General features: G+C 46.4%; 4 non-coding genes across 4 annotated transcripts; all 4 read left to right on the forward strand.

Moving 5' to 3' along the window:
- Positions 1–2950: 2950 nt before the first annotated feature.
- On the forward strand, positions 2951–3022 carry trnaw-cca (transfer RNA tryptophan (anticodon CCA)). The gene has a single exon. It is a non-coding gene; the product is annotated as a tRNA-Trp (tRNA).
- A 13643-nt stretch (positions 3023–16665) lies between these two features.
- Positions 16666–16737, forward strand: trnam-cau (transfer RNA methionine (anticodon CAU)). The gene has a single exon. It is a non-coding gene; the product is annotated as a tRNA-Met (tRNA).
- A 581-nt stretch (positions 16738–17318) lies between these two features.
- trnal-cag (transfer RNA leucine (anticodon CAG)) lies at positions 17319–17401 on the forward strand. The gene has a single exon. It is a non-coding gene; the product is annotated as a tRNA-Leu (tRNA).
- Positions 17402–18490: 1089 nt separating this feature from the next.
- On the forward strand, positions 18491–18562 carry trnam-cau (transfer RNA methionine (anticodon CAU)). The gene has a single exon. It is a non-coding gene; the product is annotated as a tRNA-Met (tRNA).
- The last annotated feature ends 8831 nt before the right edge of the window (positions 18563–27393 follow it).

Raw genomic sequence — 27393 nt, forward strand, 5'->3', positions numbered from 1 at the left:
CAGGTAATGCCTCCAATGCCGCTTCAAACAGCTTCAACGATAGCTTGAGCCTCCTTCTCGACGGATGAGTGTCAAATTTCAGAGGCATGAAGGGTGCGGGAAAAGAATGCCACGGGTCTGCCTGCCTGGTTTTGGGTGGCGGCCAGGGCGACGTCTGAAGCGTCGCTTTCTACTTGGAAAAGCAGTGACTCATCCACTGCGCGCATCCCGGCCTTGGCGATGTCTGCTCTGATGCGGACGAAAGCATGTTGTGTCTCGGCCGCAACGGGGAATTGGATGGACTGAATGAGTGGGCGGGCCTTGTCCGCATAGTTTGGGACCCACTGAGCATAGTAGGAAAAGAACCCCTGGCAGCGTTTGAGGGCCTTGGGGCAGTGGGGGAGGGGAAGATCCATGAGGGGGCGCATGCGCTCGGGGTCGGGCCCGAGAAGACCATTTTGGACTACATAGCCAAGAATGGCTAACCGGGTCATGCTGAACACACACTTCTCTTTGTTGTAGGTCAGATTGAGAAGGGTGGCAGTGCGGAGGAATTTATCGAGGTTGGCATCGTGGTCCTGCTGGTCATGGCCGCAGATGGTGACATTATCTAAGTACGGAAAGGTGGCCCACAAACCGTACTGGTCGACCACTTGGTCCATCTCTTTTTGGAAGACCGAGATCCCATTTGTGACACCGAAAGGGACCCTAAGGAAGTGGTCGAGGCGACTGTCCCCCTCGAGGGCAGTGTATGGCCGGTCTGACCTCCAGATGGTGAGCTGGTGGTAGGCGGATTTCAGGTCAATTGTTGAGAAGACCCGGAATTGCGCAATCTGATTGACCATATCAGATATGCGTGGGAGTGGGTACGCGTCAAGCTGCATGTACCGATTGATGGTCTGGCTGTAGTCCACGACCATCCTGTGTTTCTCCCCAGTTTTAACCACTACCACTGGGGCTCTCCAGGGGCTGTTGCTGGCCTCGATAATACCCTCCTTAAGCAGCCGCTGGACTTCGGACCTGATGAAGGTCTTGTCCTGGGTGCTGTGCCGTCTGCTCTTAGTGGCAACGGGCTTGCAATCTGCAGTTAGATTTGCGAAAAGGGAGGGGGGATAGACCTTGAGGGTCGCGAAGCCGCAAACGCTAAGGGGGGGAAAGGGCCCGCCGAATTTGAGGGTGAGGCTCTGGAGGTTGTACTGGAAGTCCAGGCCCAACATGAGTGCAGCGCAGAGATTAGGAAGGACATAGAGTCGGAAGTTACTAAATTCTACGCCCTGGACCGTGAGGGTGACTGTATAGAAGCCTCGGATTGGGACGGAGTGGGATCTGGAGGCTAGGGAGATCCTTTGATTGGCCGGCTGGAACGCGAGGGAGCAGCGCCTTACCGTATCTGGGTGAACGAAGCTTTCGGTGATCCCGGAGTCCATCAGGAACGAGGTCGTGTGGCCGTTGATTTTAACCGTCGTCGACATGGTGGCCAGGTTGTGCGGGAAATATTGGTCCAGCATCACCGAAGCGAGCTGCGGGTAACCATCGGATGCTTCGGGTGGCGAGCAGGTGCGGTTCCGATGTCGAGATATCCGGGGACCCTGTGGGGAACAAGATGGCGGCGCCAATGGTGTGCACATTGCGGGGTCGGGACAAGATGGCGGCGCCCATGGTGCGCCTGGCATGGTGGAGAGGGCGATTGTGGGCGCGATCGCAGCGACTGCGCCGGCCTGGCACACAGCCACGAAGTGTCACTTTTTACTGCAGGCTTTACAAACTGCAGTGCGGGCCGGGCAGTGTTGGTGGGCGTGCTTCTGCTGACCACAGAAGTAGCAGCGGGGACCTCCGGGGTGCGTGGATCGGCGTGCGGTGCAGGCGTATTGCGAAGGCAGGGCCCCCGCTGAGGAGGTCATCGGCGGGGTCCAGGAGGGGGAGGAAGGGGTGGAAGGGTGGGCAGCACGGCGGGAGAGGTACGATTGTACATTATGGGATGCGACCGTTATGGAGAGCGCTAAGGTTTTCATCTCCGTAAGTTCAAGCATGGCCCCTTCCAGCAATCATTCTTGGATGCGGTCCAACGCAATCCCCATCATGAAGGCATCGCGCATGAGGAGATTCGCGTATTCAGCGGCCATGGCGGCCTGACAGTCACAGTCCCGGACAAGTGGAATTAGGGCCCGCCAGAAGTCTTCGATGGACTCACCAGGTAGCTGCGAGCGGGTGGCAAGTACATGCCTGGCGAAGAGCATGTTTGCCTTCTGTGTGTAGTGTTCTTTGAAGAGTTCCATTGCTTTTGTGTAAGTCATGGCACCTTGGATCAACGGGAACACGCAGGAGCTCAGTCTGGAGTACAGGACGTTTATCTTCTGAGCCTCCGTCGGCACGGGGTCCGCCGCATTGATGTAAACCTCGAAACATGCTAGCCAGTGAGTAAAGTATTTCCTACCGTCGGGCGAGTGAGGATCCAGCTGCAGGCGATCGGGGTTAATTCGGCTATCCATTCTGTGGGAAATCTGACTGTAATAAGTTGATGCACGATCAATTGCACAAAGACTAAAGTTGTGTACAACTGTGGCTTTATTACAGTCAGATGCGAGGCCTCCTGCTGCAGCTGGCGAAATGGCAGGGCACTGGAGGTCATGCATATTTATACAGTTCTCCCTGGGCGGAGCCAGCAGGCAGGAGCTACCGGCGAACCTGTAGTGCAGGCCCTTCCTTACATCTCCTATTGCAGTGGATCACCACAACCCCCATGAGGGGACCAAACAGAGACACAAGAGATACGTTACAGACCAGGATTGGATTTGAAGCCACGTGTACAGAGCACAATGGATTATTGTGCATCCCCTTAACCACGTGGTACAGCTGCTTTACTTCAGGGCCCTTGAATATCCCTCAATCGAACTTCTTTGCGTTTCTTTCGCACAGTTGGGTATAAATAAAACATAAATCTATGAGGAGAAACCCGCAATGGTCCGCACTTGGGCTTGTGGCGCAACGGTAGCGCGTCTGACTCCAGATCAGAAGGCTGCGTGTTCAAATCACGTCAGGCTCAGGGGGATTTTCTGCCGCTGGTTCCAGGAATTTCTCTCCGTGAGAATGTTCCCGAAATGACTCCGTTCAAAGCCACAATGCTGGTAAATGTTTGCGGATATTTCAGATTGACCCGCTCAGTTCGTATTTTTGAGCAGTTTAATCAAACATGCGGAGACTCGGATAGCTCAGTCAGTAGAGCATGTGACTCTACCTCCCAGTTGGCCGCGTCCATATTATTATCTGAGAATATTGAACCAACTGTGCTAACATTGTGCTACCGTGCTGTCCAAACAGTTGGTTCAATCTCACTGCTCGTGGATGACACCAGAACAACTGGGCAGTTCAAAACAAGGATGTCGCTCTTTTTCGGACGGAGATGATGAGATTTCTCCCTCTCAGAGAGTTTTGCGACTTTGGAACTCTGCCTCAGAAGGCCGCGGATGCGGGACATTGATTATTTTTAAGGCGCAGATGGGGAAATTCTTGTTCAGCAAATAAATCAAAGGTTTATCGGGGTTGCATACAACCATTGCATTCAGCCAGTTACCTGGGTGCACAAGCGTGCGGTTTTTTAAAAATGTCGTTTTCATTTCTTTACTTGTTCTCCACTGATATATTCGCTGCAATAATTTATCTGGGCACAAAGCACGGTAGCACAAGTGGCTAGCACTGTGGCTTCACAGTGCCAGGGTACCAGGTTCGATTCACTGCCTGTGCGGAGTCTGCAACCTCTGCCCCTGTCTGCGTGGGTTTCCTCCGGGTGTTCCGGGTTCCTCCCGCAGTTCAAAGACGTGCATTAGGTGGATTGGATAAATTACCCTTAGTGCCCATATGGGACCAGTCTTTATAAATAGAAGCGTCATCCCGGCCCTGGGTCACCGCCCGCCTGGAGTTTGCTCATTCTTCCCATGTGTGCGTGGGTTTCACCCCCGCAACCCAAAGATGTGCAAAGTATGTGGATTGGCCACGCAAAATTGGCCCTTAATTGGGAAAAAAATAATTGGGTACTCTAAATTTATACAGAATTAAATAAATAAATAGAAACGCCGAGCACAAAGGCAAGGCCGCGATGGAGATTCTTCATAAAATGCTGCAACAGAAATAGACAATGTTGGATAACTCGGCTGGTCTGGCAGCATCTGTGGAGAGAGAAACAGAGTTACAGTTTCCAGTCCAGTCTGACCCTGCTTCCCATTCTCTGTTTCCCGCTCCACAGATGCTGCCAGGTCTGCTGAGATTTTCCAGCTCTGGGCGACTGACATGGGCACGGTGGGCGGAATGGCCGAACCATTTTATGATTCTATAATTCTAATCTGTTCTCGTAATTCAAACCTTCTATGCTTGTATCATTCTGGTGAATCTGCATTGCCGCCGCTACATTAAGTTTCTTAATACATTTTTGGACTCCCCTCATTCCCTCCTCCAGCAGATTTTTGCCGGGTAAATATCCTGATTCCTGAAACTCCTCATTCTCTCGAACAATGAAATGTCGCTTGGCTTTGACACTACCCAATAGACAGAGTGGTTCCGACCTCACTACCCGATCAATGCATCTCAATCGGAACAAGACTGAATTTTAATTCTCGCGCTTCCAACACAACTCGATGCAATCCGGCCTCACAACTTGGACTGGATTGACACATCAGTGACTGCAGACCCATCTTGGAAAAATGAGTCCCACTGGGAGAAAGCAGGATGGAAAATCGACAATGATGGGTTTCGAACCCACGCACGGAAAACTCAATGGATTAGCAATCCGTCCCCTTAACTACTCGGCCACCTCATCTCCAAATCAAAGGCCTATCAGGTACAAATAACCATTGTATTCAGCCAGCTGCGCGGATCCACAAATTCAGAATCCCACACCATGATCAAACGACCTTTAAATACCCTGTCCGTTTCTTCACGTGTTCTGCACTGATATATTCGCTGCAATAACTTCCCGGGAGCTCAAACCTCCTCCCGATTTCAGTCAATGACACCATCCGGTCTCGTCCTGATTTTTGAACCCGGGACCTCTGGCATTTTATCGCAGCTGAGAATCAGTGGCAATGTCAGGAGTGGGATTGAACCCTCGTCTCCAGAGGAGACTGACACCTGATGTATCCAAACGATTCGGAGATGATGGGGCCGTGTTGGGGTGCTCTTTCCGAGGGTCAGTGCAGACTGGATGGGCCGAATGGTCTCCTCCTGCACTGGAGGCATTCTATGATTACTTAACCAGGGTGCAAGCGGCAGCATCAGGACACAAGGACAAGGTAAGGTCTCAGGCCAGAGCAAGAGTCCCATGTAATGACACACAGAACATCAGAAATAAATACTTTTATTGTGGACTGATGCCATCTCCTGGCTGACGGGGAGCAGTGCGACACGGACACTTTCATTCAGGAGCATTTTAAATTGGAGTGAAATAACATAAACATAGTAAGACGTTGTTTACGAAACAATTTATCAAACTAATACAAAGCATCAAAAGGACTCAACATTCGGCAGTAAGTGATGGGGGGATACTGGTGAGCATCGCTGCCTTCCAAGCAGTTTATCCGGGTACGATTCCCGGCCATCGCAATAATAATTTGGTCGGAGGCGTTTGCGTGATTTCCTGTGTTTCGAGCTGAGGAAGAGAGCTGGAGAAAGTGAGGTGGCTGGAGGCAGGAATCTCCGCTTGTTCTAAATAGTCTGGTTGGATTGTTCACATCCGTCCGAGTGGCGAAACTGTGATCTCGGTTTCTATAGTGGTTTATTATTGGATATTGTTATATATGCTTATTACCCCTCTGTGGGGTATTCCTGGAAGTTATTATATAAACTTTTCACGTTCTCGCTGTTAAAGGATTTGAAAACACTGAATAACTCCCGGTTTGATCTTTACCAAATGACATGACTGTGTTAATAAAACATAACCCATTCCAGTCAGTGGAGATGTGATATTGGCACCAATAATACTCACACACCACAGCAGATGTTGTCTGTTTTCCTCAGAGAGAGTCAATTGAAGAGCTTCCATATTTTGTTACTTTGAGCTTCACAGTGATGTAATGCTGTCTGCTTCATTCCTGGCGCAAATGTCCGGATCACATTGGATGCAACACTTTGATACTAATCTACTGAAAAGAAAAGGCGGATGTGCCGCAGAGTGATAGCGTCACGTTTAATTTTGGGGTGACTGAGAATATCAATAGCAGAGGATGGCTTCGATCCATCGACCTCTGGGTTATGGGACCAGCACGCTTCCGCTGCGCCACTCTGTTTTTAGATCTGCCGTGTTCGCAATTGCTGTTCTGCGGCAGCCACCATAACTTTTTTTTTCTTAAACGAGAACCACGTGTTGTGAAGCTCACCTTGGCTGGACAATAACACGGAACATCAGCACGGCTGTAACAGACAAGAAAGACACACAGTAAAGCAGGAAGAGACTATCAGGACACACACACAATGACACACAGAAAAGGTGCCGAGCAAACCAGCAAGATACTGAGATGGAAAAACTGGTTATTTAGCAAAAAGGGATTTTCTGTTCCACAAAGATAGGCAATTAAATGTTTTTCCTGCTGTGTAACTGAGCTCTCTGCTGTCTGCTGTGTAACTGTGCTCTCTGCTGTGTAACTGTGCTCTCTGCTGTGTAACTGTGCTCTCTGCTGTGTAACTGTGCTCTCTGCTGTGTAACTGTGCTCTCTGCTGTCTGCTGTGTAACTGAGCTCTCTGCTGTGTAACTGAGCTGTCTGCTGTGTAACTGTGCTCTCTGCTGTGTAACTGTTCTCTCTGTTGTGTAACTGAGCTCTCTGCTGTGTAACTGAGCTCTCTGCTGTGTAACTGAGCTCTCTGCTGTCTGCTGTGTAACTGTGCTCTCTGCTGTGTAACTGAGCTCTCTGCTGTGTAACTGAGCTCTCTGCTGTGTAACTGAGCTCTCTGCTGTGTAACTGAGCTCTCTGTTGTGTAACTGAGCTCTCTGCTGTGTACCTGAGCTCTCTGCTGTGTAACTGAGCTCTCTGCTGTGTAACTGAGCTCTCTGCTGTGTAACTGTGCTCTCTGCTGTGTAACTGAGTTCTCTGCTGTGAAACTGAGCTCTCTGCTGTCTGCTGTGTAACTGTGCTCTCTGCTGTGTAACTGTTCTCTCTGCTGTGTAACTGTGCTCTCTGCTGTGTAACTGTGCTCTCTGCTGTCTGCTGTGTAACTGAGCTCCCTGCTGTGTAACTGTGCTCTCTGCTGTGTAACTGTGCTCTCTGCTGTGTAACTGTGCTCTCTGCTGTGTAACTGTGCTCTCTGCTGTCTGCTGTGTAATTGAGCTCTCTGCTGTGTAACTGAGCTCTCTGCTGTGTAACTGTGCTCTCTGCTGTGTAACTGTTCTCCCTGTTGTGTAACTGAGCTCTCTGCTGTGTAACTGAGCTCTCTGCTGTGTAACTGAGCTCTCTGCTGTGTAACTGTGCTCTCTGCTGTGTAACTGTGCTCTCTGCTGTCTGCTGTGTAACTGTGCTCTCTGCTGTGTAACTGAGCTCTCAGCTGTGTAACTGAGCTCTCTGCTGTGTAACTGAGCTCTCTGCTGTGTAACTGAGCTCTCTGCTGTGTAACTGAGCTCTCTGCTGTGTAACTGTGCTCTCTGCTGTGTAACTGTGCTCTCTGCTGTGTAACTGAGCTCTCTGCTGTCTGCTGTGTAACTGAGCTCTCTGCTGTGTAACTGTGCTCTCTGCTGTGTAACTGAGCTCTCTGCTGTGTAACTGAGCTCTCTGCTGTCTGCTGTGTAACTGAGCTCTCTGCTGTGTAACTGAGCTCTCTGCTGTGTAACTGAGCTCTCTGCTGTGTAACTGTGCTCTCTGCTGTGTAACTGAGCTCTCTGCTGTCTGCTGTGTAACTGAGCTCCCTGCTGTGTAACTGAGCTCTCTGCTGTGTGACTGTGCTCCCTGCTGTGTAACTGAGCTCTCTGCTGTGTAACTGTGCTCTCTGCTCTCTGCTGTGTAACTGTGCTCCCTGCTGTGTAACTGAGCTCTCTGCTGTGTAACTGTTCTCTCTGTTGGAACCGTGACTCTGCCGGTGACAGATCTTCACTGTGGTTGTGCTAATCATTCCCTGTTGTGGAAATGTGTTCCCAGTTGTGGAAATATGATCCGCCTGCAGCAGAACCTTTCTGCGCCATTACTGAGATGAAATTTCAATTCCAGATTAATTAAATCTTGTCACGAAAGATTAGTTCAGGCCTCTGGATTCCCAGTCCAGGAACATAACCTTGTGTTCCTGTTATCAAATCAGTTCGTTCAGCTCAACACTCTCAGATTACAATATGGAAGCGCCCAACGTGGGTCTGGAACCCACGACCCTGGGATTAGGAGTCCCATGCATGAGGGCAGCACGGTACCATTGTGGATAGCACAATTGTTTCACAGCTCCAGGGTCCCAGGTTCGATTCCGGCTTGGGTCACTGTCTGTGCGGAGTCTGCACATCCTCCCCGTGTGTGCGTGGGTTTCCCCCGGGTGCTCCGGTTTCCTCCCACAGTCCAAAGATGTGCAGGTTAGGTGAATTGGCCATGGTAAATTGCCCTTCGTCTCCAAAATTGCCCTTCGTGTTGGGTGGGGTTACTGGGTTATGGGAATAGGGTGGAGGTGTTGACCTTGGGTAGGGTGCTCTTTCCAAGAGCCGGTGCAGACTCGATGCAATTCTATGACAATCTATGATGCTCTACCGACTAAACTAGCCGGGCTGATGTCCAAAATACCATTAACCCTCTTCCTGAGGAGATTAGAATTTGCTAAGCAGCGAACTTTGTGTCAAACCGTTTACTAAAAATCGATTAATTCTACAGTCACAGTCGTTGGGAGCAGGGCTCAAACCTGCTGGGGAAAGTCCAACACCTTAACCACTCGACCATCGCAGCTCGGTTCAGTAGGTCATTCTTCATTAAACATTATAAAACATTATAAAACCGGCCTGGAATCACTCCAGGAAGTTCTTGCATTCCTGCGATGAACGGTGCCCCGGTGGCTATGTGAGGAGCGGTTGAATCTACCTTAAAATGACCATTGGATTTGGAGAGAAGCCTTGAGAGACTCGAAGAGGGCGGAGGTCTAGTTCGTCCACAGGGCAGCTATATTCTGTCAGGTAAGAGGGGATGGAGGCTAGGCCAGTAGCATGCTCCTCCTGTAGGATGTGGGTAATGAGGTCACCTGATGAACTTGATTTCACGGCTGGGCGGCCGGCTCTGGAAAGACAAAACCTGCCAGCAGTGCCCCAGATGAAGCTGGCGTCTGTTTTAGAGATTATGAAGCCGCATGTTTTCATGGTGCCAAACTCCTGCCCAGAGCTGGTGTCGTGATTTAAATCGATTATCAGTCAGAGGATTAGGAATATCGGTATAGAGATTGGTGCAAGAAGATTCACTCCTCAGGCCTGTTGAACTCCGAATCTAAACTCCTCCTAGTTCCGGATACACTGAATGAATCATCAGGTCACCCTCAGTAAGTGGCCCAACGCGGAGACGCAGGAAATGGATCATCGACGAGGTTGGATTCAAACCCGCAGATGCAAAGCACAATGGATTAGCAGCGCATCGCCATCACCTCTCGGCCAACTCACCATATGACCTGACTTCACCAAACCACCTCATGGATGTTTAATATCCACAATAACTAACGGAAGAAGGTCGTCTTTGTGCATTGGTCCAGATGTGCAGCCAGATGTGAACATAGAACATAGAACATAGAACATAGAAAATACAGCACAGAACAGGCCCTTCGGCCCACGATGTTGTGCCGAACCTTTGTCCTAGATTAATCATAGATTATCATTGAATCTACAGTGCAGAAGGAGGCCATTCGGCCCCCTGAGTCTGCACCAGCTCTTGGAAAGAGCACCCTACCCAAACTCAACACCTCCACCCAACACCAAGGGCAATTTGGACATTAAGGGCAATTTATCATTGGCCAATTCACCTAACCCGCACATCTTTGGACTGTGGGAGGAAACCGGAGCACCCGGAGGAAACCCACGCAGACACGCGGAGAACGTGCAGACTCCGCACAGACAATGACCCAGGCCGAAATCGAACCTGGGACCATGGATCTGTGAAGCAATTGTGCTATCCACAATGCTACCGTGCTGCCCTTAAGAACAAATAAATCTACACTATATCATTTTCCCGTAATCCATGTACCTATCCAACAGCTGCTTGAAGGTCACTAATGTTTCCGACTCAACTACTTCCACAGGCAGTGCATTCCATGCCCCCACTACTCTCTGGGTAAAGAACCTACCTCTGATATCCCTCATATATCTTCCACCTTTCACCTTAAATTTATGTCCCCTTGTAATGGTGTGTTCCACCTGGGGAAAAAGTCTCTGACTGTCTACTCTATCTATTCCCCTGATCATCTTATAAACCTCTATCAAGTCGCCCCTCATCCTTCTCCGCTCTAATGAGAAAAGGCCTAGCACCCTCAACCTTTCCTCGTAAGACCTACTCTCCATTCCAGGCAACATCCTGGTAAATCTTCTTTGCACCTTTTCCAGAGCTTCCACATCCTTCCTAAAATGAGGCGACCAGAACTGTACACAGTACTCCAAATGTGGCCTTACCAAAGTTTTGTACAGCTGCATCATCACCTCACGGCTCTTAAATTCAATCCCTCTGTTAATGAACGCGAGCACACCATAGGCCTTCTTCACAGCTCTATCCACTTGAGTGGCAACTTTCAAAGATGTATGAACATAGACCCCAAGGTCTCTCTGCTCCTCCACAATGCCAAGAACTCTACCGTTAACCCTGTATTCCGCATTCATATTTGTCCTTCCAAAATGGACAACCTCACACTTTTCAGGGTTAAACTCCATCTGCCACTTCTCAGCCCAGCTCTGCATCCTATCTATGTCTCTTTGCAGCCGACAACAGCCCTCCTTACTATCCACAACTCCACCAATCTTCGTATCGTCTGCAAATTTACTGACCCACCCTTCAACTCCCTCATCCAAGTCATTAATGAAAATCACAAACAGCAGAGGACCCAGAACTGATCCCTGCGGTACACCACTGGTAACTGGGATCCAGGCTGAATATTTGCCATCCACCACCACTCTCTGACTTCTATCGGTTAGCCAGTTCGTTATCCAACTGGCCAAATTTCCCACTATCCCATGCCTCCTTACTTTGTGCAGAAGCCTACCATGGGGAACTTTATCAAATGCCTTACTAAAATCCATGTACACTACATCCACTGCTTTACCTTCATCCACATGCTTGGTCACCTCCTCAAAGAATTCAATAAGATTTGTAAGGCAAGACCTACCCCTCACAAATCCGTGCTGACTATCCCTAATCAAGCAGTGTCTTTCCAGATGCTCAGAAATCCTATCCTTCAGTACCCTTTCCATTACTTTGCCTACCACCGAAGTAAGACTAACTGGCCTGTAATTCCCAGGGTTATCCCTAGTTCCTTTTTTGAACAGGGGCACGACATTCGCCACTCTCCAATCCCCTGGTACCACCCCTGTTGACAGTGAGGACGAAAAGATAATTGCCAACGGCTCTGCAATTTCATCTCTTGCTTCCCATAGAATCCTTGGATATATCCCGTCAGGCCCGGGGGACTTGTCTATCCTCAAGTTTTTCAAAATGCCCAACACATCTTCCTTCCTAACAAGTATTTCCTCGAGCTTACCAATCTGTTTCACACTGTCCTCTCCAACAATATCGCCCCTCTCATTTGTAAATACAGAAGAAAAGTACTCATTCAAGACCTCGCCTATCTCTTCAGACTCAATACACAATCTCCCGCTACTGTCCTTGATCGGACCTACCCTCGCTCTAGTCATTCTCATATTTCTCACATATGTGTAAAAGGCCTTGGGGTTTTCCTTGATCCTACCCGCCAAAGATTGTTCATGCCCTCTCTTAGCTCTCCTAATCCCTTTCTTCAGTTCCCTCCTGGCTATCTTGTATCCCTCCAATGCCCTGTCTGAACCTTGTTTCCTCAGCCTTACATAAGTCACCTTTTTCCTCTTAACAAGACATTCAACCTCTCTTGTCAACCATGGTTCCCTCACTCGACCATCTCTTCCCTGCCTGACAGGGACATACATATCAAGGACACGTAGCACCTGTTCCTTGAACAAGTTCCACATTTCACTTGTGTCCTTCCCTGCCAGCCTATGTTCCCAACTTATGCACTTCAATTCTTGTCTGACAACATCGTATTTACCCTTCCCCCAATTGTAAACCTTGCCCTGTTGCACGTACCTATCCCTCTCCATTACTAAAGTGAAAGTCACAGAATTGTGGTCACTATCTCCAAAATGCTCCCCCACTAACAAATCTATCACTTGCCCTGGTTCATTACCCAGTACTAAATCCAATATTGCCCCTCCTCTGGTTGGACAATCTACATACTGTGTTAGAAAAGCTTCCTGGACACACTGCACAAACACCACCCCATCCAAACTATTTGATCTAAAGAGTTTCCACTCAATATTTGGGAAGTTAAAGTCGCCCATGACTACTACCCTATGACTTCTGCACCTTTCCAAAATCTGTTTCCCAATCTGTTCCTCCACATCTCTGCTACTATTGGGGGGCCTATAGAAAACTCCTAACAAGGTGACTGCTCCTTTCCTATTTCTGACTTCAACCCATACTACCTCAATAGGCTGATACTCCTCGAACTGCCTTTCTGCAGCTGTTATACTATCTCTAATTAATAATGCCACCCCCCCACCTCTTTTACCACCCTCCCTAATCTTATTGAAACATCTATAACCAGGGACCTCCAACAACCATTTCTGCCCCTCTTCTATCCAAGTTTCCGTGATGGCCACCACATCGTAGTCCCAAGTACCGATCCATGCCTTAAGTTCACCCACCTTATTCCTGATGCTTCTTGCGTTGAAGTATACACACTTCAACCCATCTCCGTGCCTGCAAATACTTTCCTTTGTCAGTGTTCCCTTCCCCACTGCCTCATTACATGCTTTGGCGTCCTGAAGTGTTGGGAATGTTGTTTCTGTCAGCAAATTACATTTCCATCATACCAGCTGAAGGATTGTTCTGAATGGACTGATGGGAAACACTTCAACACCATGTTAAACATGTTTCTACACATTGTAAATAAAACACCGCGGAAAGTCTGAAAGATACAAACATTTGATCGCATCATGATGAAGATCAGTCAGACGCCTTAAACATCCCAGTCAATGTCGGAGTTCTGACGATTCTAATTTGTTATCCAGAGAATCCCTGCAGGACATTCGGCCTCTTGAGTCTGCACCGAACGTCCGAAAGTAACCGGAGGAAACCCACGCAGACACCGGGTGAACGCGCAGACTCCGCACAGGCAGCTCCCTGGAGCTGTGAAGCAACGGTGCTAACCACTGTGCTACCGTGCTGCCTACAGTGCGAGTAGGTTTCGAATCTGTGCGGGGGAACCCCATTTGATTGCAAGTACCAAGCCACAGCCACTCCGCTAACTGAACTACGTTTAACAAGACATTCATTGACAATTTATGCGATAGAAACCCAACCTGGAATCACTCCAGGAAGTTATTGCTTTCATGCGATGACGGGTCTCCCAGTCTGTCTGTGAGAAGGGATAGAATCTCCGCGGAAAAAGACCATTGGATTTGGAGTCTGTCATAATATCCACTCATGTATATAATGAGATGCAGACAGTCAGTGATGGACACACAGGATGACCAGTAAGCACAACACAGTGCAGCCAATCACCAAACAGGACACTACCACTATAAAGCCAGAGGGCACTAGGTTTCCCGCTCTCTCTGGACCCAGCCACTGAGACAGTCAGAGTCCACGAGCTAGCAAGTGCAAACACCATGCGGTAGCTAGTAAGTCTGATCAGGCTACTACAAGGTCTCCAGTCAGTTCAGTATAGTGTCGACCCACAGCTGAATATGTGTATCAGTTCTATCGTTGAATAAAACAGTGTTGGATTTTCTCCAGTGTTCGACGCCTGTTTTTAGCTTCCCTGCATCGAGTGCAGTCCACATTGAGCCTACCTGCCTAACACATCATGGTAACAGAGTGATACTGATCTTGACGGACCTACCTCGAGTGAATCAGCATTGACCAGGAAGCAGCCATCCGGTGAAATGGAAAACACCAGCCTCCTCCGCAGCTCCGCATCTCCAGCAACCTTGGCGCCAATTGGAAAATCTTCAAGCAAAAGTTCCTCCTGTACATCGAGGCCTCCGACCTCGAAGCAACATCGGATGCCAGAAAGATCACATTATTTCTCTCCACCGTGGGGGACCACGCCATCCACATCTACAACTCCCTTACGTTCGCTGCCGGCGAAGACAAAACAAAATTCAAAACAGTCCTGCTGAGGTTTGACAGCCACTGCGACACTGAGGTGAATGAGAGCTTTGAATGGTACTTTTTCCAGCAGAGGCTTCAGGGTAAGAATGAACCTTTTCAGTCCTTCGTGACCCATCTCCGCGTCCTAGCGCAGTCATGTAACTATGACTCGACGGCTGATTCCATGATCCGGGATCAGATCGTTTTCGGGGTCCACTTCAACTCCCTTCGGCAGCAGCTCCTGAAAGTCAAACAGTTGACCCTCTCAGTTGCTATCGAGACATGCGTTATCCATGAGCATGCTAAGAATCGTTATCCCACATCAGGGCGGCAGAAACGGCAAAACTGGCCTCCCACGAGGCGGAACGGGTGCAGGCCATTGTTCAAATGCAGGGCCTGAGCATCGAGGAGAGTGGTCACTTTGTGCACTTTTCCCGGGTCCCTGCGCATGTGCGCCATGACCGAGTGGACGACGAGGCCGAAAACACGACTGCACAGGTGCGTACGTCGACCGACCGCACTGCGCATGCATGATGGTGCACGGAATGCCCTGTCGGCGGCGTCATGACATCTCCGAATTGTGGCTCCACCCACTTAAAGCGGAAATGTCCGGCAAAAGGATGCCGGTGTCTACAGTGTGGCAAGCTTGGCCACTATGCAGCCCTTTGCAGATCTGCTCCACCGCTCAGCAGCCAGCGATCCCTGCTGCGGCGCAGAAGTGTCCGCTCAATACAACAAGGCATGCCAGATTCCGATCCCGACAGCCCAACAGACCCTGATGCTGAGTGCGTCAGGTCCCCATACCGGGTGGGCATCATAACTACACATGCGCTGCCTTCCACCACAACGCGGAACGCCTCTCGATCCTCAGTGTGGATCGACGAGTGGTGTGCTGTCCACACAATTAATGAAATGAAAACGAAATTAAATGAAATGAGACAAGGCTTGCATCCGATTCAAACTTCACACCGGCGCATCAGCGAACCTCATCTCAAAATCCGGCCTCGACACCATGCGCGCCAGACCAAGCATTCTTCCACCGGCCTGCCAGTTCCTTGACTACAATGGCAATGCCATAGCTGCCAGTGGTTCCTGTCAACTAGGGGTATCCAACAAGGCGACACGGCAACACTGTGGTTTGAAATCGTCGGGCCTGACAGAGCGTCCCTGCTCGGTGCTCGAGCTCCTGAACCTGGTTCAGCGAGTCCACGCCACGTCATCATCACCGGCGACGGCCTCGCCAGCAAGTTGCAAGCCTATTTATATTCTCACTCACACCAAACGGAAACAAGTCGCTATTTGTCAGCAGCACACCTGCCTTCTTCTTTATAACAGGAAGATCCAATACCTCCTTTTCAATGGAAATGCGTTGGTCTCAGGACATGAGATTCCAGCTTAAATATGCACTGCAAGACCCCACCGGTAGAAGCCCAGTTCATGACTCGATAATCTGCTTCGGTGAGTCTGGTTGAGGAATTAATAGTGATCCCAAGAGAAGGGTAAAATTCGTCTTCTCTTGTAAATAGTCTGGCAGGTTGGATTGTTCACATCCGTCCGAGAGGGGAAGTTGGGGACACGGTTTCTATTGTGATTCATTGCTCGATAAAGCTTTATTTCCTTATTGCCCCCTGTGAGTTATTAGTGGATATCGTTATATATCTATATTGCCCCTCTGTGGGGTACTACTGGATAACGTTTCCCGAGCAGCTTTGACTAAGGGTCACCTGGACTAGAAACCTTAGCTCATTTCTCTCCCTCCAGATGCTGTCAGATCTGTTGAGACTTTAAAGCATTTTCTCTGTGGTTCCCTATGTGTGAGCTTTACAATGTTGTAATGTGTCATGCTGTCTCTTTCATTCTTGGGACTAATGTCGGGATGAGACTGCAAAATATTATCTGATAGCTATTTGCTGCAAAGCAAACAGGAACGTGTGTTCTGTTTACTTTTGGCGTGAGGGAGAATGTAAATAGCAGAGAATACCCTCGATTCCTCGACCTCGGGCTAATGGCCCAGCACGCTTCCGCTGCGCACTCTGCTCCTTAAACCAGGAGCTACAACATTACTGCCCTGCGGTAACCACAAGATTATTCACTTCCTCATTTTTTTCTTTCAACAAGAATACACGTTTGAGCACACTGATTCTGGTCAGCACAGTTCAGATACTTTACTTTCGTGCGGAATGGCTGTTCTGTGAAGGTGATGTGATTTCTTCTGTGACGTTGTTCTGATGGGAAAGTGGGGAGTGACTGGAATCACCTTTATAAAATGAAGTTCGGGGCGGCAGTTTCATCTCTCTGGGAACATTGATCACGCAGTTACAGACTTCCTCAAACTTTGCCTCAAGTCCGACCACAAAAACAAAGAACACCGAGCAGAGTGGCGCAGCGGAAGCGTGCTGGGCCCATAACCCAGAGGTCGATGGATCGAAACCATTCTCTGCTATTCATATTCTCAATCACACCAAACGGAAAAACGTTGCTATTTGTCAGCAGCACATCTGCCTTTTTCTTTATTGGTACCAAAGTTTTGCTTTCAGTCTTATCCACTCTTTGACACCTGTTCTTCAGCTAGCCACAGTACAGTCGAGGTGACTAAGTTGACTTCTCCCTGAACACTCTTCTGCCGCCTCTACTGGATGAACGTTCACCTGATTTGACACTGGAGGGGTTCTTCGGCTACTTGTCTGTGAGAGCAGCACCGGAAGCAGCTGTGGAGAGAGATTGCAGTCGCCAGAATGCAACTCTCCAATTAAATACTTCACGTCGCTCAGATCTTAGACTTTCAATACCTTCGTCTGAGGAACAGGTAGAGCGGTATATCGGACCTTGCTGATTAGAGGAAACTGATCAATGCAGCAATGAGAAGCTCCTTAACCACCAGCGGTTTGGACAAGGATGGCACTCAGATACAGGACTGTGGCTGGGGTTCAAAAGTAGGGAAAGCATGTCTTGTTTGAAATGTAATAAAGATGAAGACAGACTTTAAGTCGATTTGTGCACGGATCTCAGTTTCTGCGTCAACGCATCAGGAAGGCCTAGCGGTCTTAGGCGCTGCGTTCAGGTCGCAGTCTCTTCTGGAGGCGTGGGTTCGAATCCCACTCCTGATATTGCCTTTTCCTCCACGAGGTTAAATTTCTCCAGCAAGATTTTCAACCTCAGGAAGATCCAATTCCTCCCTTTCAATGGAAAAGCGTTGGTCTCAGGACATGAGATTCCAGCTTAAATATGCACAGCAAGACCCCACCGGCAGAAGCCCAGCTCATGACTCGACAATCTGCTTCGGTGAGTCTGGTTGAGGAATTCATATTGATCCAAACAGAAGGGTAAAATTCGTCTTCTCTTGTAAATAGTCTGGCTAGTTGGATTGTTCACATCCGTCCAAGAGGGGACGTTGGGAACTCGGCTTCTATTGCGATTCCTTGCTCGATAAAGCTTCATTTCCTTATTGGCCCCCCGTGAGTTATTACTGGATATCGCTATAGACCTATATTGCCCCTCTGTGGGGTACTACTGGATAATGCTTTCCGTGCAGTTTTGACTAAGGGTCACCTGGACACGAAACGTCAGCTCATTTCTCTCCCTCCAGATGCTGTCAGATCTGCTAAGACTTTAAAGCATTTTCTCTGTTGTTCCCTATGTGTGAGCATTACAATGTTGTAATGTGTCATGCTGTCTCTTTCATTCTTGGGACTAATGTCGGGATGAGACTGCAAGAAAGTTTCTGATAGCTATTTGCTGCAAAGCAAACAGGAACGCGTGTTATGTTTACTTTGTTGTGAGGGAGAATGCAAATAGCAGAGAATACCCTCGATTCCTCGCCCTCGAGCTAATAGCCCTGCACGCTTCCGCTGCGCACTCTGCTCCTTATACCAGGAGCTACAACATTACTGCCCTGCAGTAATCACACAATTATTCACTTCCTCATTTTTTTCTTTCAACAAGAACACACGTTTGAGCACACTGATTCTGGTCAGCACAGTTCAGATAATTTACTTTCGTGCGGAATGCTTGTTCTATGGAAGGTGATGTGATTTCTTCTGTGACGTTGTTCTGATGGGAAAGCGGGGAGTGACTGGAATCACCTTTATAAAATGAAGTTCGGGGCGGCAGTTTCATCTCTCTGAGAACATTGATCACGCAGTTACAGACTTCCTCAAACTTTGCCTCAAGTCCCACCACAAAAAGAAAGAGCACCGAGCAGAGTGGCGCAGCGGAAGCGTGCTGGGCCCATAACCCAGAGGTCGATGGATCGAAACCATCCTCTGCTATTCATATTCTCAATCACACCAAACGGAAAAACGTTGCTATTTGTCAGCAGCACATCTGCCTTTTTCTTTATTGGTACCAAAATTTTGCTTTCAGTCTTATCTACTCTTTGACACCTGTTCTTCAGCTAGCCGCAGTACAGTCGAGGTGACTAAGTTGACTTCTCCCTGAACACTCTTCTGCCGCCTCTACTGGATGAACGTTCACCTGATTGGACACGGGAGGGGTTCTTCGGCTACTTGTCTGTGAGAGCAGCACCGGAAGCAGCTGTGGAGAGAGATTGCAGTCGCCAGAATGCAACTCTCCAATTAGACACTTCACGTCGCTCAGATCTTAGACTTTCAATACCTTCGTCTGAGGAACAGGTAGAGCGGTATATCGGACCTTGCTGATTAGAGGAAACTGATCAATGCAGCATTGAGATGCTCCTTAACCTCCAGCGGTTTGGACAAGGATGGCACTCAGATGCAGGATTCTGGCTGGGGTTCAAAAGTAGGGAAAGCATGTCTTGTTTGAAATGTAATAAAGATGAAGACAGACTTTAAGTCAATTTGTGCACCGATGTTCGTTTCTGCGTCAACGCATCAGGATGGCCGAGCGGTCTAAGGCGCTGCGTTCAGATCGTAGTCTCTTCTGGAGGCGTGGGTTCGACTACCACTCCTAATGTTGCCTTTTACTCCACGTGGTTAAATTTCTCCAGCAAGATTCTCAACCTCAGGAAGATCCAATACCTCCCTTTCAATGGAAAAGCGTTGGTCTCAGGACATGAGATTTCTGCTTAAATATGCACAGCAAGACCCCACCGGCAGAAGCCCAGCTCATGGCTCGACAATCTGCTTCGGTGAGTCTGGTTGAGGAATTCATATTGATCCAAACAGAAGGGTAAAATTCGTCTTCTCTTGTAAATAGTCTGGCAGGTTGGATTGTTCACATCCGTCCAAAAGGGGACGTTGGGAACTCGGCTTCTATTGTGATTCATTGCTCGATAACGCTTAATTTCCTTATTGGCCCCCTGTGAGTTATTACTGGATATCGCTATATATCTATATTGCCCCTCTGTGGGGTACTACTGGATAATGCTTCCCGTGCAGTTTTGACTAAGGGTCACCTGGACACGAAACGTCAGCTCATTTCTCTCCCTCCAGATGCTGTCAGATCTGCTGAGACTGTAAAGCATTTTCTCTGTGGTTCCCTATGTGTGAGCTTTACAATGTTGTAATGTGTCATGCTGTCTCTTTCATTCTTGGGACTAATGTCGGGATGAGACTGCAAGAAAGTTTCTGATAGCTATTTGCTGCAAAGCAAACAGGAACGCGTGTTATGTTTACTTTTGTTGTGAGGGAGAATGCAAATAGCAGATTCCTCGACCTCGGGCTAATAGCCCTGCACGCTTCCGCTGCGCACTCTCCTCCTTAAAGCAGGAGCTACAACATTACTGCCCTGCGGTAACCACACAATTATTCACTTCCTCATTTTTTTCTTTCAACAAGAACACACGTTTGAGCACACTGATTCTGGTCAGCACAGTTCAGATAATTAACTTTCGTGCGGAATGGTTGTTCTGTGGAAGGTGATGTGATTTTTTTCTGTGACGTTGTTCTGATGGGAAAGTGGGGAGTGACTGGAATCACCTTTATAAAATGAAGTTCGGGGCGGCAGTTTCGCCTCTCTGGGAACATTGATCACGCTGTTAGAGATTTCTTCAAACTTTGCCTCAAGTCCGACCACGGAATGAATGAGTCACGAGCCGTGTGGCGAAGCGGGAGTGTTCTGTACCTATAACCTAGAGGTCGATGGATTGAAACCATTCTCTGCTATTCGTATTCTCACACGAAACGGAAACAAGTTGCTATTTGTCAGCAGCACATCTGCCTTTTTCTTTATTAGCATCAAAGTTTTGCTTTCAGTCTGACCCGCTCTTTCACACCTGTTCTTCAGCTAACCACAGTACAGTCGAGGTCACTAAGTTGATTTCTCCCAGAACTCTCTTCTGCCACCTCGACTGGATGAACTTTCACCTGTTTGGACACTGGAGGGGTTCCTCGGCTGTGAAAGCAGCACCGCAAGCAGCTGTGGAGAGGGATTCCAGTCGCCAGGATGCATCTCTCCAATTGGATACTTCACGTCGCTCAGATCTTCGTCTCTCAATACCTTCGTGGAACAGGTTATAATGAAAAAATATGTCATTCGAACCATGAATGTGAACCTGGAAAAGACAGAGATTTTAAATGAAAGGGAAAGGTCCCACAAAGGGTTAACAGCCGCAGCTTGTTTAAAATACAGATAGCTTCGCAGCCGTTAAAAGACACAGATATGGACAACTGAACCTGTTTTTAAAGTTAAAAAGACATGCAATCAATTTAAAATCTTAAGTTATATAAACGGGAACAGTATTTCACAATTCCTGAGAAGTGCATTATTTTACTGAGCAATTAAAAAAGGAACAACCAGGATCTTCGGTTTAAATTGGGGGAGAAGGTTAAGCGGGAAACCTTGCTGACGCCACTTAAATATGAGACAACTGCTTTCCAGCTAAGAAACACATGAGGTGGCACGTTTATCCCATGATTTACACATTTTTGACGTTAAAAATCTTTTAGCAAATAATCAGGTCATAGGGTATAGGTCCAAGCCAGATAAGGTTAGAAATATAGGGGGCGACCTGCCGTTGACACCAGCTGACCAGTGCAAGTGCCGAGGCGAACTGCTTCGTTGGACGCGAGTTCATATCCAGTATTTAGACTGAGAAAAAACATCACTAAAGACAGATGTCAGAAAAGTTGCTGACGAAGCAACAAATAAATGTATTACCTGCCAAACTAAAGTATTACATGTCAAGCAGAATAAGCTAGTTCAACGACAGGGAGATTGCATTAGCTACAGTCAGCAAGCAACAGCTACATTTCAATAAATGCCATGTAGAAACTAAGGCTGCGCAAAGGGCTATATAATACCTAATAATTCAGCAGCCAGCTCTCATAGCTGCCCTCGGTCATGGGAAGGACTGAACACGGAAGCCGAGCAGAACAGCGAATCCATCAGGAAAAAACAAAAGTTACAGGAGAGAATTGTCAAGGCAGACTTGAAGGTCTAACAACTGACCAAGAAGATGCAAAGAAAAGATCTTATTATTTTTCTGTAAAAACAGTGATTACATCTTTTAATTTGAAATTAAAACTAACTTAAATTGATAACCTGAAAGAGTGTTTATTAGAAAGTTTACTTCGCTCTACTTAGAAAAGCCGGACCCGTGAGTGAAGCACCTGAGTGGAAAGTAAACAGAATCTTCTCTGAAGACATGGGTTATGCCGTGGGATAACATGAAACACTGGTTTGACCCGAATAGCGCCCACCTAAGTCTGCATAGGAGTCAGGGAGTGAGAATCCCTATTCATCATTTAGAATATCTTGACCCTTTTCTGGTACAGGGGGAATTCTAAGAATAGTGGTGAGGTTTTAACTTCATGGCGCGCAACTTGGAGGCCGAGAATATTCGAAGTTTCTGGGTAAAGCGAGGCTAGAATATTAGAAGTTTCTAGTTCAGCAGGTGGAGGTTTGAATATTAGAAGTTTCTAACCTAAAAGGGAATGGAATATTAGACGTTTCTAGTTCCCAAATAATTGTTAGGATATTAAAAGTTTCTAACCGGCACAAAGGCTAGAATATTAGAAGTTTCTAGTCTATGTGTGAGGCGAACTTTACCTGCCGAGTTTAATGCGGAAAGTCATGTGTGATTGACTTTTGGAAGGATATTCTGTGCATCGGGGGGAGGGGGGGGGGGGGGGGAACACATAAAACTCAGTTGGGTGCGAGCGTCAGAAGAGTAGAAGATACTGTCTGCAAGACATCTTAGGAAAGGTACTGGGATTCTTGCATCCATTAATGGTAGAAGGAGGACAAAAATAAGTCTTCCTTGGAGTCAAGCAGATTGTGAGGGAAAGCCGAGAGAAATAGGGACGCCGAGAAAACTTTAGAAACCAAGATCAATCGACCTTTAACTAAAACAAGAAGACAGTGCCTCAGTACCCCTGGATAGGTCCCAGATAGGGTGCATATCCTGAATGTCGGAGTGCACCTGAAAGGGACAACAAGGAACAGAAATTTAGAAGTCCAGAAAATGGCAATTAGGGTAATCCTCTTGCTCTGAAACACGGTCAAGAGAGATGAAGCAACGGGGCGAGAGTACGGGGCGAGAGTGGAAGAGATTAAAATAGGCAAAAAAAACCTCCTGGATAAGAGAGGCTTATCAGAACGGAGGGGTCTCAATTTTTGTTAGAGTACCTAAAACCCGATTGAATAGACATCCAAGGTCTCGGTGGATAAATGAGCGTGTGTGTGTGTTTAATAAGGATTTGTGAATTTCCCTTTGGTGTTTCAAGTTTTTTAAATGTTGTATTTTGCAAAACCGAGTTTCACATCAATTAGAAGTTATAAACGCAGGTAGAAATGTGACCAATATTATGAGGTAGTAAATCAGTATGTTCAGAACTAAATTGGTCACAGCATAAACACAAAAGAAGTTTTACTCGGGAGCAGACAGCGCTCTGTGCAGGAAAGTACTTTGAAACTAACCCGTTGAAATTGACACGGCACAGCTCCAGCAGATTCCTAGTGCCCGAAGACTCAAAAGATAGTCAGGAGCAGGAAAAATGATGTTCAGAATGTTAAATACATGGTAGAAGGAGCTTTAGGGAATAAAGATATTAGACCAGAAGTTAGATTAGGAGAATTACTTTCAGTATCAGGAAATGAGAATCTGATGGCAGGGAAATATTTAATAAAATTCGATGCAGGAAAAATTGCGATATTAAATACCAATCGATAGCACAGAGGCAGTTTGGGTGAAGCTACCAACTAAAACCAGGTAAAAGGTAAAGAAAAGATCGTTCAGAATTTGGGTGAACATATAGTTGAATTAGAGAAGCATGGCGTCTGGAGCAAAAAGAATTGTATCAGAACTAAAACATCTGTCCCAGCTAAATAATAACCAGGGGATTATGATAATCCATAGGCAACCTTTCGGCAGTAACGAAGAAACGTAATCAGCAAGGATTGTATGTGGGATGGTATGATAATGACAAAATGGCATTACTGCAGAGAAAACCGAGCTAACGATGATGTAATTCTGAAAGGATGTGCAGGATTGTGGAGAAGTGACAAACTGATTGTCCCAATTAGTGAGGGATTATATAGTTCAAAAGATGTTGGGATGACCCAGGGACATAAAATTAGCCTAACAGTGTTCAGAGACTGTATCACCGCAATGGTGCCATGCCAGTAGGCAGACCATACCCCCCAAACCGGTTGGACAAGGAAAAAAGGAATGTTGTACGAAATTAATGATTGACCCGGGCTATGGGTTTGGAAAAAATATGAACCAAAACTTTCCCGATACAGTGAAGGGAGTTCTGTGGATAAATTGAAAACCCCAGACAATGGACAGGCTTTAGAGGAAAGGAATGTTTGGTTATGAGTGTCAGGGAATTACTGCACTCACTAGTATTATGTGATGAAGTAGAGTGGGATGACAGTGAACCTGTTAGCAGCATTGATAGGACAGATGATGAAGTTAAAATGTCATGTTCAGAACTTACCTTTCATAAAACACCTGTCATAATCAGAAATAAAGAAATTGAAGTGAAGGCAGTAGCAATATCCGAAATGTATCAGGGTAAGTTTCAACCAGATTGGACCACTGAGCGAGCAAAAGAGGATGAGTTTGAGATTCTTCGAATCTCACTCAGGGATGCATTGATAGAAGGAGAAGGCTTAACCGGCCTTAATTGTATGATGTACATATATGAGCAAAAACCCAGCCAGCAAAAAAACCAAAAAGAGACAGATGGTGGCAAAGGACATCCGAAAGTCCTGGAGAGGGCACTTCTGGAGTATCCGAACAAGAATAGAAGATACAAATGAACAATAGGGCCCTCTCCAACCTTGGCCTGTTCGTTTGATTTTTCAGATGGATAGAATGATACAGACACATTTGTTTGGAAGGAGAAATAGGACTACAATCAGGTTCAAAGAAGAAATGGAAGAAGCTAGGACGAGGAGTAAGCTAGATTGCTTAAAATGGGGGCAACAATGTTAATGGGGATTACCGTGATTAGTTTCGGAATATTAGTATTCTAATTGCATTAGGGAAATCAGGTGAAGTAATGGGACATGGAAAAATAGATACCAGCTTAAATCAGATAAAACACAGAATAAAAATAAGAATAAGCAAATGTTTAAATATAACAGAAGAAATCATTAATTTCCAAGACATCCAGGAGATAGGGCTCAACGGCAGTATGTTAGAATCAAGCAACAGTGTCAGTAACAAAATGTTCAGTAGAATGTTGGGAGGACTTACAAGCAGCCTGGAATACGTACTAAAATTATCAGATCTGTTAAAGATTTTTAGACAGTATTCGGGAAAACTAATGATACTAACGGGGACCCCGAGAAAGGGCAAGTTAAGATAAGTAATGCGTTGCAAAACAAAACCACAAGTAGGAATAATTTGGGAAACGATTTCATAGACGTGGGCTTAAAAATTAAAGAAACATTTAAAACAGCAATTAAAATTATAGCAAGTCCATTTAAATGGTTTTGGACGATGTTAACCTTTGTTCAAAACAATTGGTACTTGTTTCTATCAATTGCGGGAGGGGTAATTGCCGCAGCAGTGCTGTGGAAATTGGGAAATTTTAAATTATGTCATAACCTATGTTGCAAATGTTGAAATAAAATTGCTCAACGGAAAGAGAGAAAATGATACAATTGGTTACATATTTGAGGAACGTAAATGCCAAAGCCAGGAAGAAATCTTTTCGAGTTAGGAATAAATCGAAGTATCAAGTGATTACTGAGCAGTGAAACCTTCGGTCACACATCTCTGACAGGACATGTGGTCTGGACACCAGCTGATGGATGATCTGAGTTCTCCACGGGACGTGTACTACATGATGGATTTTAAGGGTCGCGACAGACAGCAGCGACTGACGAGGAACCCCCACAGTTTACGAGACAATAGTATTAAGACATTTTTGTTTGATTGAGCTTGATGTTGCGGTGGGAAATTTACAACCAATGTATTAAACGAAGTTCCCTTGAGGCATTATGATAGTTATTAAAAAGAAATGTCGTGCATCTTATTAAGAATTGTTATGTATGTATGAAAAATAATTTGACATGACTTGAGATAACAGATGCCAACTGACAAGGAACAAATGCTGGACTTTGGTAGAAGGAGACTAACAGCACTAAACTACAACAGGCGGCAGATAGCTGGGCAATAGAACAATTGGAACTAGGATAGCATTGGATGCTGTCAAAAGCATGAATTATTCTAAAGAACAAGTGACATCTACAGATACAATTGACATGCTTAGAACTAAACGCAACAGCACAGAATCTGACAGAGTAAATTAGAACTTGAGACAGGAGCACAACTTGTCATACAATAGCGAAAACCAGCAGGGAATCTCAGTATGTCTGATGATCACGGAGCTAAAGCTGCTCAACAGTTTGAACAAATTTTGTTTACTCAACAACCACAAAGGGTGAGAGTTTTCTGTAAAATGGGACTGTTTTAATACAAAGGGGCTAAACAAGGGTTCACTTAAAGTGTAGTCAGGGTAATCTCGTGGGTAATTTACCAAAGTACCAGCACATATCATATCACGGGGAATATTGATGTTGTTAATACCATGTGTGATTTATATACTCTCATTATTGGTCACAAGTGCTGGCTTAAAAATCACTCTGTTAAGACCAGGAAATTATGTGTTGATATGATATTTTGTCTTTCAAATTGTGATTGCTAAAACATATGTAAAGCTGTAACACACAAACTGTTTGTGTGATTAGTTGCAAAGCAAAGTGTTAAGATAAGGCTTACTTTTGTAACTTTGTACTTGACAACAGGGAGGAATAATGTTTATATGGAAGACGATAAAGTGATGATTCGATATGAAGAAAGTGGTCTCAATTGAGTTGGACCCCCACCAGTTGGATGTATTAAATATATTGCTCCTTGTAATAGAAACAGGGTTGTCAAGCATTTTTGGTTGGTTATGTGGCGACTGTTATAAGGGCAAATATACGCTTCATGTGTTTCAAGACATGATAACGGAGGACAGGGATCTTGAAGAGACATGGCAGTCAGTTACAAAAGCATGTCTATCAAATGTTTCCGGACGTACTTGGTTCAGGGACATGTTAGTTACCCATGAGAGAAAATCAGGGTTGGAAGTGAGTTCAAAGACACCTTTTAAATTGACGAGGCACGGAAGTAAGTGATTAATACATGACATAGTCGTTTTCGATACCAATGAGGAACATAAAGCAATTTGGATTCAACAGGAATGGGACACTCGACTGCCAGTGACAGGTAAACAACCTTTTTGGTTACTGATGTATTGAGTGGCTTACTGATCCTAAGGGACACGAGGCAGCTTGTACGGTGCTGCTATCCCAAGGAGATAAAATGCTTTGGAGATAGTGTAAATCACGAAAAATAGCTATTGTGTTACCTTTCTGAACAGATGCCACTATAGTCCACGGTGATTACAATTAAGGAATGACCTGTCTGTCAACTGTGGTATAAGCGATGGATAAAAGCACACGATGGGGTTGGGACACGATTTGAAACCAGGAAAATTGAATATTGCAAGCACAGATATGGGATACGATGGTATAAAATGAGTAGGGGGATAAGAATTAAAAGAAAGGGGCCATGTTTCAAATGCCAAGAGGGGGTGTAATGCAAAAATGGAAAAATATGTCATTTGAACCATGAAAGTAAGCCTGGAAAAGCCTGAGATTTTAAAAGAAAGGGAAAGGT

Source organism: Scyliorhinus torazame, chromosome 24 (assembly GCF_047496885.1).
Source record: "Scyliorhinus torazame isolate Kashiwa2021f chromosome 24, sScyTor2.1, whole genome shotgun sequence".
Taxonomy (NCBI): Eukaryota; Metazoa; Chordata; class Chondrichthyes; order Carcharhiniformes; family Scyliorhinidae; genus Scyliorhinus; species Scyliorhinus torazame.